This window comes from Hylobates moloch, unplaced genomic scaffold (assembly GCF_009828535.3).
Source record: "Hylobates moloch isolate HMO894 unplaced genomic scaffold, HMol_V3 SCAFFOLD_8, whole genome shotgun sequence".
In the NCBI taxonomy this organism is placed as follows: domain Eukaryota; kingdom Metazoa; phylum Chordata; class Mammalia; order Primates; family Hylobatidae; genus Hylobates; species Hylobates moloch.
The window spans coordinates 39,176,725-39,190,836 of NW_026652283.1; positions in this window are offsets into that span (position 1 = coordinate 39,176,725).

Here is a 14,112-nt window from a genome sequence, read left to right on the forward strand (position 1 = left end):
ACCTGCCAGTCAGTGCAGATTGGGCTTGTTTCGTGAAAACCACTTTGGTGCATGTGTCTTTGTGACAGGGTATACCTTTGTGCCATCAGGCCTGACCAGTAGCCCCACCGCCCTGCCTCCCTAGTCCTGCCACTAGTACCTTCTCCTTCTCCCTTCAGGAAAGTTGGCCAAGCACAGTTACTCATACCTATAATCCCAGCATTTAGGGAGGCTGAGACAGGAGGATCATTTGAGCCCAAGAGACCAGCCTGGGCAATACAGTGAGACCCCATCTCTACAAAAAACAAAAACTTAGCTGGGCATGGTGGTACATGCCTATAGTCACCCAGCTTGGGAGGCTGAGGCAGAAGGATCACTTGAGCCCAACAGCTAGAGGCTATAGTGAGCTATGATTGCACCACTGTACTCCAACAACAGAGCAGGACCCTGTCTCAAAAAATAAAAAAAAGGAAAGTCAAATGCCACTTGTCCCATCTGCCAAAAGAGCCGTGAAATGAATCTGAAGGAAAGTGAAGAAACAAATCACAACTTTCCCATGTGTTGTGTGCCTCTTCTCAAAACGCAAGCTGGGGCTCCCTGGGAGATGGGAGTGTCGCTACTCTTTAATAATATGCAAAGTAATTTTTTTAGGAAGAATGTGCTTTTTTGGATGAATATTGATTGAATCCCATCTTTCTGACCAGAGAGCTAAATCAAGCCTTTCAGGCAGGTGATTGAAACGATGCTAGAAGTCTATTTGATTTCACTCAAACCCGTCCTTGTGAGAAGGGAACTAAGAGCTTCCTGCTATCTCAAGAATCATCAGATTAAGGAGAAGCTGGAGCTAATAAGGAACCAGAGAGGCTGTTTCAGCCCCAGCTTCTGGCTGTATGCAGCTGGTTCTGAAGAGGTTGGGATCCCCAGGGGCCAGGAGCAGTGACTTTCCACCTCTCCCGCCCGGAAAGTTTCTCCTTCCAGCCAATATAATGTTTTTTGTTTCAGGTTAGCTTTGCAGAAATAAATTCACGCATTTTCTGCAGTTAACTGGGGCATGAAAGGGGCCATGGCTTTGGGGAAGCGCCCGGTTTGCACAGCACTGTGCCAGGAAGGGACCCAGACTCCTGGGAGGTGCTTTAGCAAAACAGGAGGAGCTATGGACATGTCCTCATCTTGGCTTTGTTTCTGCACAGCAGCCACTAGTGCACTCTCGTCCCCTTGTCCCCTCTCCTGGCCCATCTGAGACCTGGTCCCAGTGAATTCCCTGGGAAGGCTCTGGCTCCCCCAGAAAGGGAGGAACAAAGGACTTTCCAAAATGCTGCAGGCATTCCAAATTCTTTTTGGAGCGGTGAATCCTCAGGGACAGCTAACAACTCTCTCCCATCAGCCTCTTCTCCATAGCTATCATCTGTCTATCTTTAGAAGGCCCCTCCTGATACACTCTCTCTTTTCTCTCTTGCCACCTAGCTCCTCCCCAGGCCTACTTCTCTCTCTTCCCCAAAGACAACCTCAAAACACCTCAGAGATTAACTGAAAGCTGTATCCAGAATATGATCAGTTTAGCTCAGCCAGAAGCCTCCTGCACCCCCTTTGTCACAGCTCCCATGACAAAGACGATCTCCCAAATGGGCAGGAGAACCAGAGGGCAAGGCCCCAGAGCAGCGGCCTGGCAGGCCCAGGGATGGCCTCCTTTTCAGGGAACAGAATTACCCTGAGAACTCTGAGGAGTCACCAGCATGCGGGTCTAGAAGGCAGCCTGCTTGGAAACAGGTGACCTGCCTGGAGACAAGTAACCTCCCTGGAGACAGGTAACAAGTGACCTCCTGGTGACTGCCCTCCCCATGCTACTTGCACTGCTTTGCCTGGTCTGCGATGTGGGCATGGCCTGGAGCCCATGCCCACAGCAGCTTGCAATAGGCAAAAGCATCCCCATTGCTCCCCTCAAAACCAGATTAAACAAAACGGAGACAGAAGTGGGGCTAGGTGGTTGCAAAGGATGCAGAGAGAGAGAGAATGTGACTAGATTGGATGCACCTGCCCAGAAACGGGGTGAGACGTCATTTATCTTTTTTTTTTCGGGACAGAGTTTCACTCTTGTTGCCCAGGCTGGAGTGCAATGGCACAATCTTGGCTCACTGCAACCTCTGCCTCCTGGGTTCAAGCGATTCTCCTGCCTCAGCCTCCCGAGTAGCTGGGATTACAGGCATGTGCCACCACGCCCAGCTAATTTTGTATTTTTAGTAGAGATGGGGTTTCTCCATGTTGGTCAGGCTGGTCTTGAACTCCTGACCTCAGGTGATCCACCTGCCTCAGCCTCCCGAAGTGCTGGGATTACAGGTGTGAACCACCGCACCTGGCCAACCTCATTTATCTTTTAACCCCAATAGCTGCCTCTGTGCCTGGCTCTGTGCAATGATGGAGAGAGAGGGAGACATGAAAAGAGATAGGAAATCAGGAAGAGAAAGAAATTCTTGGAAAGCACGTTGAACCAGAGCTCAGAAAACTGAATCACGGGGCAATGCAGATTCCTCAGGCACCAGACAAAAGGATCCTGGATCAGGTTTGGACTCGGGGATGGCCAGCCCAGCCAGACTGAGAGAAGCAAGATGCTGGCTGACCTTGGACAGAGAGTGAGAGTAGTGGGCTGGGAATCAGAAAGCCAGACCCACTAGCCAGCCCCCTGACAGTGTCCCCTGGGCCTCAGTCTCCTCACCAGTAAAATGGGTTGATGACACCATCTCCAAAATGCCTTTTCATATGTGCTCTGTGCTGGCCTCACCTGTAGACAGCTGGGCCTTGACAGAACTCCCTGCCTGGGCAAAATGTTTTGGGGGCACTCAGAGGGTGAGTCAAAATGTGCTGCTGACCTAGGAAGTCCCCAGAAGGAAGACGGAGAGGAAGGTAGAGACACCAGAAGGTGCATATCCAGACCTGGTGGCAACAGTGGGGCTGGCAGGTGGGGAGGGGGCACAGTCAGGCAGCCACATCCCCTTCTCACCCTCCCTCTGAATGCCACTTCTAAAGCCAGTCCTCTCGTGTTCTTCTGTCTTGCTATTTAATACATCCTGTTCTTTTTCCTCATAGCACCCATCCCAATTTTTCTTATTTATTTAGAAAACAACCATTTATTACAGAGCACTTATATGTGCCGGGCACTGTTCTAAGTGCTTTATGAATATTAATTCCCTTAATCCTCATAACAACCCTCTGAGTTATGTGCTATGGTTCATCCCATTTTACAGATGAGCAAACTGAGACACAGAAAATGAAGGAACTTGCCCAAGATCACTGCAGTGAAAAAGCAGCAGAGCCAGGATTCAAACCCATGCCCTTCCTAAGGGCAGCACTTAGATCTGTTTCATTCACAGTCTGGCACATACGAGGTGCCAGATAAATTTACTGAATACAGAATCAAATGCTAGGACACAGATTGGCTGACACAGGCTCAAACTGCCACTGAAGAGACCTCTGGGGCCAGGCAGGAACCTGCTGCCATGGCTGTGGGGCATCAAAGATGGGGCCAAGTCTGCTCCCCACCCGGCCCTTCTGCATCCTGGGCCAGGGTTGGCCTGGGCCCTAAGCTGTGAGGAGACCTCAACAGGATCCCAGAGTCTGGCTCCAACCCTTCCTGGGGTCCGTGGGAACAGGAGCTTCTGCCTTCCTGTGGCTTCCTCTGCCCCCCTCCACCTCCATGGTTGGAGACTCCAATTAATTATGCTGTGTAATTAGATAAAGAATATTCATTTTTCATTAATGACGGTAAACCCTTGCTCTGTGGCTGAGTTCCTTACGTTTTAATTAAGCGGGGCTCCTGAAAGCCGCGTGGCTTCTCTGCGAGTGCCCCCTCTTCTAATGAACAGTCACTTAGAATTTTAAGAAGTGAAGGATTCCTTCCCCAAGTTAATTACCTCAAAATTAGCTTAATCACAGCTCATTTAAACTTATCTAAACAACAGCGCAAGGAGTTCCAGGAAACAGAGGTTCTGACTTTCCTCGTTAAGAGTCAAAAAAAAGTAATAATAACATAAACGTCCACTCTAGTAGGTAGTGGTGACCCCTTAGTCCGTCGGCTGCAGCTTGCTCAGAGCAGGAATGTTCACAGCATCAGGGGATTGACCCAGGGCTGGGGACATTCGGCCTTTTCCAAGGCCAATGGCCCATCTGTAGCTGCCTGGGTTCCTGGGGTTGAGGGGTGCTAAGGACCCCTCTCCTAGTGGCTCCGAGAGAGGGAAAAGCCCCAGGCCTTGGGCTGTCACTGCCCCTCCCACCCCCAAACACCCCTGCCTCTCCATGCACTCTTAGGTCAGGTCATAACCAGAGTTGTGGCCTGGCCTGCCCCTCCCACTGGGCTCGTACAGACCACAGTGTCTTTGCAGAGGAGGAGACAAGGGGCTGGAGAAGCACAAACCAGGAATTCCATCTCAACTTTCTGCAGACAAGGCCCTCACCAGCACAAGGCCTGACATCATAGACACTCGATATGCATTTATTGAATGAATACATTAATGAATGACCAACTGCATGGCCCTAGGATGCAGAGCCAGGATCAATAGAAAAACTTCCAGATTTTAGCTCACTGCAAGAGAAGAATTATCTTTCAGTAAAATCTGCTTAAGCTGCCTTGGAAGAACATTTATCGAGGCCTCATTGTGTGGCAGACACTGGGTTAAGTCCTTAGTATCAAGTGTCTTGGAAAGTCCTCACAGCAGCCCTGTGACATAAAGATGAGTATTATTATTATTATCTTCATGAAACTGAGGCACAAAGAGGTGACAGAACTCACCCAAGGTCACATTGATAATAAATGGCAGGATTTAAGCCCAAACAGTCGGGCTCCAGAGCCTCTTGGATACGGAGTAAGTTCCCTGGGCTGGGGGTTGTACAAGTGGAGGCTGTGGGACCACAGGTCTGGAGGATGCTCTAGAGGGGCCCTGTGTTAGAAGGAAAAAGAGGAGAGACTAGGTCACTCATGAACCCCCATTCTGTTGCAGATTGGAAGAGTTTGAGGCATCTGACATTTCCACCTGCCATGGGAATGCTGCTTAATCCCACCCTGTGGTTTGGAATGGTGAGACTGGAGCAAGCCCTGCAGATAAGCACCAGCCCGCCCCACACGGACCAGGCAGGCCAGCAGGAGGTGCAGCTTCCCTTCCTCATAGAACAGCCGAGTGGAGGCTGTTGCACTCCCGTGCAGAGGGGGCTGGGAGATTATTTATCTGCATCCTCTGTTCCCTACAGTTGGCTTTTCTTTGCCAACTCCCTGTAGGGGTGGGAATGCTCAAAAAGCCTGGAAGGGGTGGTGAGCCATCATAAAAGGCTTCCAAAAATAAGAGGCTGCCTTCCTGGTAGAGATAAATGGCTCTGGCAGCCCCGCGCTCCCTGCCCCTTCTGCCCAATCCCAGGTCACCCTGGCTCGCCAAAGGACTCTAGCTCCTGGCAAAGATCCAGAACTTGCCAGCCATTACCTGTCCCCTCCTCCAACCGCCCCCCCAACCCCACCCCCCCACCACCAAAAGGCGGCACCACTGCGGAGACACTGTGTAATTCCAGCTGTCACTGCCCTAATTACACCCCGCGGTCCTCCCGCCAGCACCGTGCACCCCGTGCCGCCTGCATAATGGGCCTTGTTTTTAAAGACACTCTCTCCTTTTCACAGAGGCCTTTTGAAGGCGAACAATCTCACACAATGTCGCTTAATGACAGCACTGCCTAGCTCTCCAGCAATTCCCAACCCCCAGCCCCCAGCCCCCTTCCTCTCTCACTCTCTTTTTTATTTTTTTACTTGATAATCATCATAATTGTCATAATCACCCTGGAGTTAAGAGAAGGTACCTGGGACATTTCAATCAATTATAAAGTGACCTAATAAAAGGTCAAGATGGTCTGTGAAGCAGAAGCCTGCAGGGAAGGAGAGAGACAGACACACGATCACACATGAGCGAGTGCAGGGATGCACATGCACACGCACACCCCACACGGGTACACAGGCCACACACGTGCACACGCCAGGCCCTGAAGGCTGACAGCAAGGGAGTCAGAGACACGGGAGATTTCCTCCTGATGCTTTGGAACAAAGAACAGGGTTGGATCCTCTGGGAGAGACCCACAGACCTCACCCACCCCAAGCCCTATAGAAAGCTCTTTTGCCTGGCCAAAGCACAGCACAGGGAGCCTCACAGCAGTGACCAGGACTACAGGTATTAGAGGCCAGTGCTCTGAATCTGAGTTACTGCTTGGCTCCTTTCTGGCTCCGTATTTAATCCCTCAAAGCCTCACCATACTCATCTGGAAAATGGGACAGCAAACAAACCCATCATAAAGTTCTGGAGAGGACTGAACGTTCTGACCAAATTATCTAAAACAATCGCTCTCGTCTGGGCACGGTGGCTCACGCCTGTAATCCCAACACTTTGGGAGGCTGAGGAGGGAAGATTTCTTGAGCCCAGGAGTTTGAGACCAGCCTGGGCAACATAGCAAGACCTCTTCTCCACGAAAAAAAAAAAAAAAATAGCCTGGCGTAGTGACATGTGCCTGTAGTCCCAGTTACTGGAGAGGCTGAGGTGGGAGGATTGCTTGACCCTGGAAATTCAAGACTGCAGTGAGCCATGATCACACCACTGCACTCCAGCCTGGGCAACAGAGCAAGACCCTATCTCAAAAATAAAAATAAAAAATAATTCCTCTCAGTGTATTAGTGTATTTTCTTTAGGGCAATTACAACAATCTGAAAATACATTTTATAGATATATATAGCTGCTTAACACACACCTCCTTCCACATGGCTATCAGATCCTTGAAGGCAGCTTTATTCACATCTAGAGCATTTGAGATTAAAGAGCACAAACACCAGAGCTCAACTTGCCGAGTTCAAATCCTGATGCCAACACCTACCAACCGTGTGACCTTGGGTTAATTACTCAACCTCTCTGTGTCTTAGTTTTCCACAGCTGTAAAATTGGGATAATAATAGTACCTACCTTTAGGGCTGTTGTGAGGATTAAAGAATGTATTATACATTAAGTGCTTGGAATGGTGCCTTCTCATAGTAAGCACTGTTTACTAAGGTTGTGGCATTATCCCAAACACTTCCAACAATGCCTGCCATCATGCAGACACTCAATAAAGATCTGTTGAGTGGATAACGCCTGTACAGCTCTTAGCACTGAGTTTATACATGGCAAGCATTCAATACGTGTCAGCTATTATTATCATCTTCATCACCATTATTGTCATTCCTGGGCATGGCTCTCGCCTCCCTGCTTCCTCCAGGACCACTGTCCCCACCATTCAGATGAGGAGTTGAGGCCAGGGACAGCTTGCCACAAAAGTCTCACCACTCTGGGGCGGTCGGGACCCAACCCCTGTTCTCTGGGCCTCAGCACTTTCCCTACACAGAAGCCTCACCTGAGCTGCTGGCTCCAGAGGTGTTTAATAAACACACATCCCTCCTGAAGACACTCGCCTCTCAGCTGCGAAAGTCTGGAGTCCAATCTGCTTTTGATGTGTCAGGGCCTCCTAGGAGCAGACTCTTCCATCTAGAGGCTGAGCCATCTGCCACTAGCCCAGAGCTGTTGGGAGCCAGCAAGGTACAGGAGCAGGGTGTGAAAGGGTTTTGTGCTCCTTGAAGCAGGGCAGGAGTGGCAGGAAGGGCACAGCCATGTCAGACCTCTTCCCCTACCCACTTGTGAGATCCCGCAGTGAGACATGAGCTGTCAGCACCACACGGCGGAGGCCAAGTCAAGGTCCTCAGCAGAAGGGGACAGAGCCCTGGCCAGAGCTTCATACCAGGACAGGAAAGTTCTGGATTGGGGGAGCCAGAAGTGGAACCCATACGTCCCTCTAACCAAAAACTAACAAATCAGCTTAAAGCAGATAAGATCAAGGTCGGATCTTTAGATGCCCTAAAAACTGAAAAGAATTTGGTACCATTCCCTTCCCCTCCCCTACTATAAATTTCAAAATAAAATTTGATTTTTTTGAAATGACAAAAAAGTTACAGGAATTACAAAAGCTACTGTAATCCCTGTGCAGTGATCAGGGTTGTGGACTCTGGAGCCTGGCTGGCTGGATTTAAATCCCGGCTTTGGGCAAGTCACTTCACCTTACTGTGCCTCAGTGTCCTCATCTTTAAAGAAAGTGACGACGCCAGATTACTTCTTCAGGTGTTTGTGAGGATTAAGGATAATATAAATTAAGTACTGAGAGCAAAACCTGTCACAGAGGGAAAGCCTATTAAATGTTGTTATTATTATTATGACTCTTGAAATTAAAATACCTGCTTTCTAGGTTTTCAGATTGCAAAATTCTGGGTAAGTTCATTGATGCCGAGTGTTTTACCTTTTCTGGTGGCCCCGCTTGTGGCTGCCCTCGGCATGGGCTCAGGTTTGTCGTGAGTAACCTTTTCATGTCATGAAAAGGATTAACGTCATTTCCCCAGACAGCACCGGCACCACCACGACCCTCTGAGGCCAGCACCTGGCACTGTGCCAGAGCCATGGCTACAAGGAGCATGGGTGGGGGAGCATCAGCAGAGCCCCCAGGGCCTGGAGTTAGTGTCTAGTCACTGAGAAAGGGCAGGGAAAGGCAGGAACCAAGCCCCTCCTAGACACACTTTAGGGCCAGCAGGTCCACACCACAGGGGCGGGGTCTGGATTCATTTGTCAGAGAAAGCACAGAAGCAGCAAGGAAGAGAAAAGGATGCAGAGAGAGGCTCAAGCGGGCGAGGGCTTAAATCCTTCCTGGCTGGGGCCACACTTGGCACCCAAGCCGGCAGGTGGGGCTGAGAAGAGAAACGGCAGGGCTGGAGCCAAAGGGGGCTCTGTTTTCTGCCTGCCACCTGGGTCCCCTTCAGAGCCGCAGATGAAACCAAGGGGACCTAGCTCTGTCTTCAAGTGCAGGGAAAATCAGATTTTGTATAGTCATTCTTGACTGGGATAGTAAGTAAGCACTCAAGAAAGGAGCACTGTCTCAGGAAGCAGCCACCAATTGCCTGCATAGCCCTGGCAGTCTCTAAGGACTCCTCTTCACTGCCTGTCCTGGGGCTGCAGCTAGAGTCTCTGGCAACCACTTGGGCTCCCCGTAATCCTGCCCCCTCCACCTCACCAGCCACAGGGGTGGAGATTGGGGCACCTCACCCTGCCAGAGCCAATCAGCATCATCCTTCAAGAACCTGGGACTGGAACGGAGGGAAACATTCCACTCCTCCTGAGACAGTTGGTGTTATTCCATGTAGCTGCCAGAGCTGAAGGGGCTGAGTTCCCTGCCACAGGGACCAGAGTAGCAAAGGAAGCTGGACTGCAGGGAAGGAGAGAAGCAAGACACAGATGTGAAGACAGGCAGTGAGGAGCAGAGACAGAGGAGACAGCGTATCTCCAGCAGACAGCTCCAGCCCTTTGCCAAGGACCTGCCACATCCCGCCAGGAAACACCCAATGTCCTTACAGCCAAGTTCCCCTTACAACTGAGCTACTTTAAGTGGTTTCCTATTCCTTCAACCGAGATGCTAACTGGTTTGTTTCTTGCTATCTCTGACACTACTAATCTTAAATTCTATCATTCATTTACTAACAATGCGTACATCTGTTTCACATGCATCCCATCTTCAGAAACAAAATGTGAAAGGGGCGGGGAATACTTCTTATTTAATCCAGATGAATTCCTCTGCCCCATGTGGCCCGGTCTTGCCTTGGTACTACACGCAAAGAAACAGTCTGATGGCCAAAAGCAATTAAAAAGGAAATTCCAATCTTTGCTTGAATCTCTCGAAGTGTAAAAAGGATCCAGTTAAAACCCCATAGACTCTTTGATAAAGACCTTTTCCTCTTTTCTCTTCCTTTCCCCAGAGCCTCACATCCCCCAAACCTTAAAATTCTTGCCCCTCTCACCCAGCACTTGGTTTCTTCCCCTCTCCTCCTCTTTCTCAGCAATTCTTGATGTAAACGTTTGAGGTTTGGGGCTCTTTTGTTCTCTAATTTCCCTCTTACTTCCATTGTCCACAGCAAAAGACAGCCCTGAAATGGACTCTGCAGCTAGAACCTCCACCCCTGTGTCACCAAACCAGTCCTGTCTCTGCTTGGTTTCCCATTCTGGCTCACAGAGTCCTGAAAACTAGGCTGGCAAGGCCAGAGTAAGTCCTTAGAGAGCACAGGAGGGGAAGCAGAGTGAGAAGAAAAATCCCTCTCAAAACTGGGGGCCGGAGGGAGAGAGTGGGCAGGCTGAGAGCCTCTCAAGTCAGCCCATCTTGGCCCTGCCCCTTTCAGTCATGGAGATGTGATTCTGTGCCCCAGGGGCAGCTGACCCTGGCTTCCCTTCACCTCCACCTGGGGCAAACAGATCCAAAACCCCCAGCTCCCCTCTTCAGGCCACATCCCCAAGACGCTACCCAGTCCTGACTTCCAGTGGCCCAGTGACGCCACCCCTGCTGCCATTTATACAAGATCGGGTCCTAACATCAGTCTGGTTCTCTTTCTCTGCAGCCAACTGGCCACCAGTCCAGAGGGTTCCTCCAGGTCATCTCTGAATCCATTCTCATAGCCTCTGCCTAGACCACCCATGACTGGGCCACAGTCTCCTCCTGCCTGGCTCCTTCCTGCCAGTGCTATCTAAACTCCACCCAAAACCCTGCCATCTGCTGGGCGTGGTGGCTCCCGCCTATAATCCCAGCACTTTGGGAGGCCGAGGTGGGTGGATCACTTGAGGTCAGGAGTTCGAGACCAGCCTGGTCAACATCTCCACTAAAAAGACAACAATTAGCCAGGCATGGTGGCAGATGCCTGTAATCCCAGCTACTCAGGAGACTAAGGCAGGAGAATTGCTTGAACCTGGGAGGTGGAGGTTGCAGTGAGCCAAGATTGCACCACTGCACTCCAGTGACAGCACGAGACTCAAGTCTCAAAAAAAAAAAAAAAAAACCCTGTCATCTCCAATGCGTGTGCACACTTGCACACACAGGCACATACATGCACATTAGAGATCTATATTCCTTCTCCCAGAAGCACCACTTCCATTTTTCTCTCCCAGTGGCTCCCCGCTGCTTAGTTGATACCTTGCTGTTTTCTCTCCCTGGCATTCAAGGCCCTTCATAGTTTGGCCCCTTCTCTCAGCCCAGCCTCCCTGACTCAAGCTCTTCAGTCCGTCTCAGCTTACTTGTCACCACTGCAAAGCCTTTGCTCAGCAGGTGCCCACCTGGAATGCTACTTGCACCTGTACAAACCCTGCCCAGCCTTCAGGCTCCCTAGGCCCATGTTCCTTTCTTTGGGTACATAAATGTGATTGAGATACTTCCATTCTTCCATGGCATATCACTCCAGTTGTAAGCTCTCAAGGGCAAGTGATGGGTCCTTCCAAACTTCAAGAACTACCATAAAAAGCAAATCACAGAACAGTAAATCTAGTACAATCACATTTTTGCAAAACAAACAAGCAAAAAACTCATGTAGGTGTGTATGTGTATAGGTGAGTGAGTGAGTGGGTGGGTGTGTGTGCGTGCACGCAGAAAAACGTCTTGAAGGACACAGTCAAACTTTTCACACTGCTTGTCTCCAGAGGCTGGGGTAGGCGATAGAGATACAGAAATTTTCAGTTTTTACTTTATATTTCTTCAGTGTTTGAATTTATTACGGCAAGAATATATCACTTTTGTAATTTTTTCCTTAGGGAAAAAAAAGAGCACTTTACAGGGAGCCAGGTAGCCAGAATATGTTGGTTCCAGTCCTCGCTATGCCACTAAGTCACTAGGTGACCATAGCCAAGTCCCTTCCCTCTCTTGGCTTCAGATCCCCTTCCATGGAACATGGGGCTCATTATAGACCAGTGGTTTCAAAGGTTCCAAGGTGGCTCTGCAGAGCAAGAAGATGCTGGGCACCTGGGCTGAAGCCCCTGGTTCCTGCATCACCTGAGCCGACTCTTTTCTCTTTTGTCCATTTGACATATTAAATTTCCAGTTATTCAGTTAGGTGTTAGAAAACCACCATCAGGGTGCACGCTTGTGATCCCAGCTACCCGGGAGGCTGGGGCAAGAGAATCGGAGGTTGCAGTGAGCCGAGATTGCACCACTGCACTCTAGCCTGGGCAACAGAGTGAGACTCCATCTCAAAAAGAAAAGAAAATCATCACCAAGAAGTAATGAGGAATGCCAGGTGGGTTTAGGATGGGATTGACAAGTCATATCTATGGGGACAGGAAGCAGAGTAGTGGTTGCCAGGGACTGTGAGGAGGGGAGAATGTGGAGAAACTGCTTAATGGGTATGAGATTCTCGTCTGAGGTGATGGTGGCTAACAGCTAACGTGTTTTGCAGTAGATAGAGGTGATGGTTGTACATTGTGAATATACAAAATGGCACTGAATCATTTACCTTAAAATGGTTAATTTTATGTTGTGTGAGTTCCACCTCAATAAACTTTTTTTTTTTTTTTTTTTTTTTTTTTTTTTTAAGAAGGAATGTTTCTCTGTCACCAGCCTGGAGTGCAGTGGTGCAATCTCGGCTCACTGCAACCTCCACCTCCCAGGTTCAAGTGATTCCCCTGCCTCAGCCTCCCCAGTAGCTGAGACTACAGGCACCCACACAGGGGGACTGGGCAGGATCATTGGTCAGCAGACTATGGAGAGACAGCAAGAAAGAGACCACATGGCGAGAAGGCTGTGGGGACCGGCAGGTAGAAGGATGTTCAGGGAAGCGAGGGGAATCAGCCACACCATCTTCACCTAGGAAACTGAGCAAGGGGGAACAGAGGCTGGGGAGGGGAACCAGTCGGCTTTGCCCAGCATCAGAGAGTCAAGGAGAGTTTGCGCACAGAGAATCTGTTGATCCAGAGGAGGCGATTATCACTCAAAGAGCAATCACAGGGTGTTCCTCACCATCCCCTTGTCTGGGCAGACTTTGTCCTGAAAACACCAGGAAAACGCAGGAACCTGGCTGGTCCCCCAAGGTAGGGCCAGATCCCAGCACTCCGGAGTCTGTCCAGGGAGCACCCAGCTGCTCAGACCGAGGCCAGGGCAAAAGCCCCAGTTACATAGCCTTTCCCCATCACCTTCTTTCCTTGAGGTAGCCGCCCTATCAACCGGATGGGCAGAATAAGCCTCTCTCACATGGCTCAGGGAGAGATGAGTCTCCAGGAGCTCAAACTTCCCCAGCATGAAGCCACGCAGCTCATGGTGACAGCCTGGTAGGCAGCCACCTCCACACTGGACTGTGGGCCTCTGATGGGCTGGGACTGTATGTTGTTCATCTCCTGGTCCCCAGTGCCAGTACAAGTTCAACTCAGTGTATGTTCAACAAAGCTAAAAGTTCAGGCCCTGGAGCCAACCTGTCCGTGTTCCAATACAGACTCTACCTCTATTTGCTGTGTAACCATAGGCTAGTAACTACACCTTTCTGAGTCCCAGTTTCTCACCAGTAAAACACAGCTAATAAAAGTACTCATCTTCTAGGACTGCTGTGAGGATTAAAAAAAAAATAGTGTATATACAGTGCTTAACACAGGATGTGGCACTTGGTGAGTACTCAATACAGATTAGCTGTCATTATCACTATTACTATTACACTGACCCACACTGACTTCTGAACCGACTTCACAAGGTCATGGGGTCTTGCATCTGGAAGGACCTCAGTTTCAAATAAGGAAATTGAGACTCAGAGAGGCTAAGAGACTTGACCAAGGCCACACAGGTACTAAGAGACTAAACTGAGACTAAATTTCCCACAGCAGCATTATTCCCTCTGCAAGTCTCCCTGAATCCTTTCTCATCTGTCCACTCATTCCAGCTTTGAATCACACATAATTTGGTTTTATTGCTTAACTTCCTCATCTCTGGGTATGCAGGAGCATGTTTGTGTTTGTGTGCATGCGTATGAATGCACACAGGTTTGAGAGCTGTTGGGTCTGTGTTTCTATGCATGCTCAGATGTGTGCACTTATTTACCTGTGTGGGGTGGGGTATCTGCATGCATTTGTATGGTGTGTGGGTGAGTGTAAGCACGTGCCTGTGCACATGGGGGTAAGTGTGGGTCCCTGTGGGAAGGCTGCACTACGTGTATGTCCGTGTGTATAACTGGGGTGAGTTTCCTCCTTAAAATGATGGTAAGTTCATGGAGCGTAGGGCTGTGTCCTTCACTTCTTGGTATCCTCATAGAGCCCA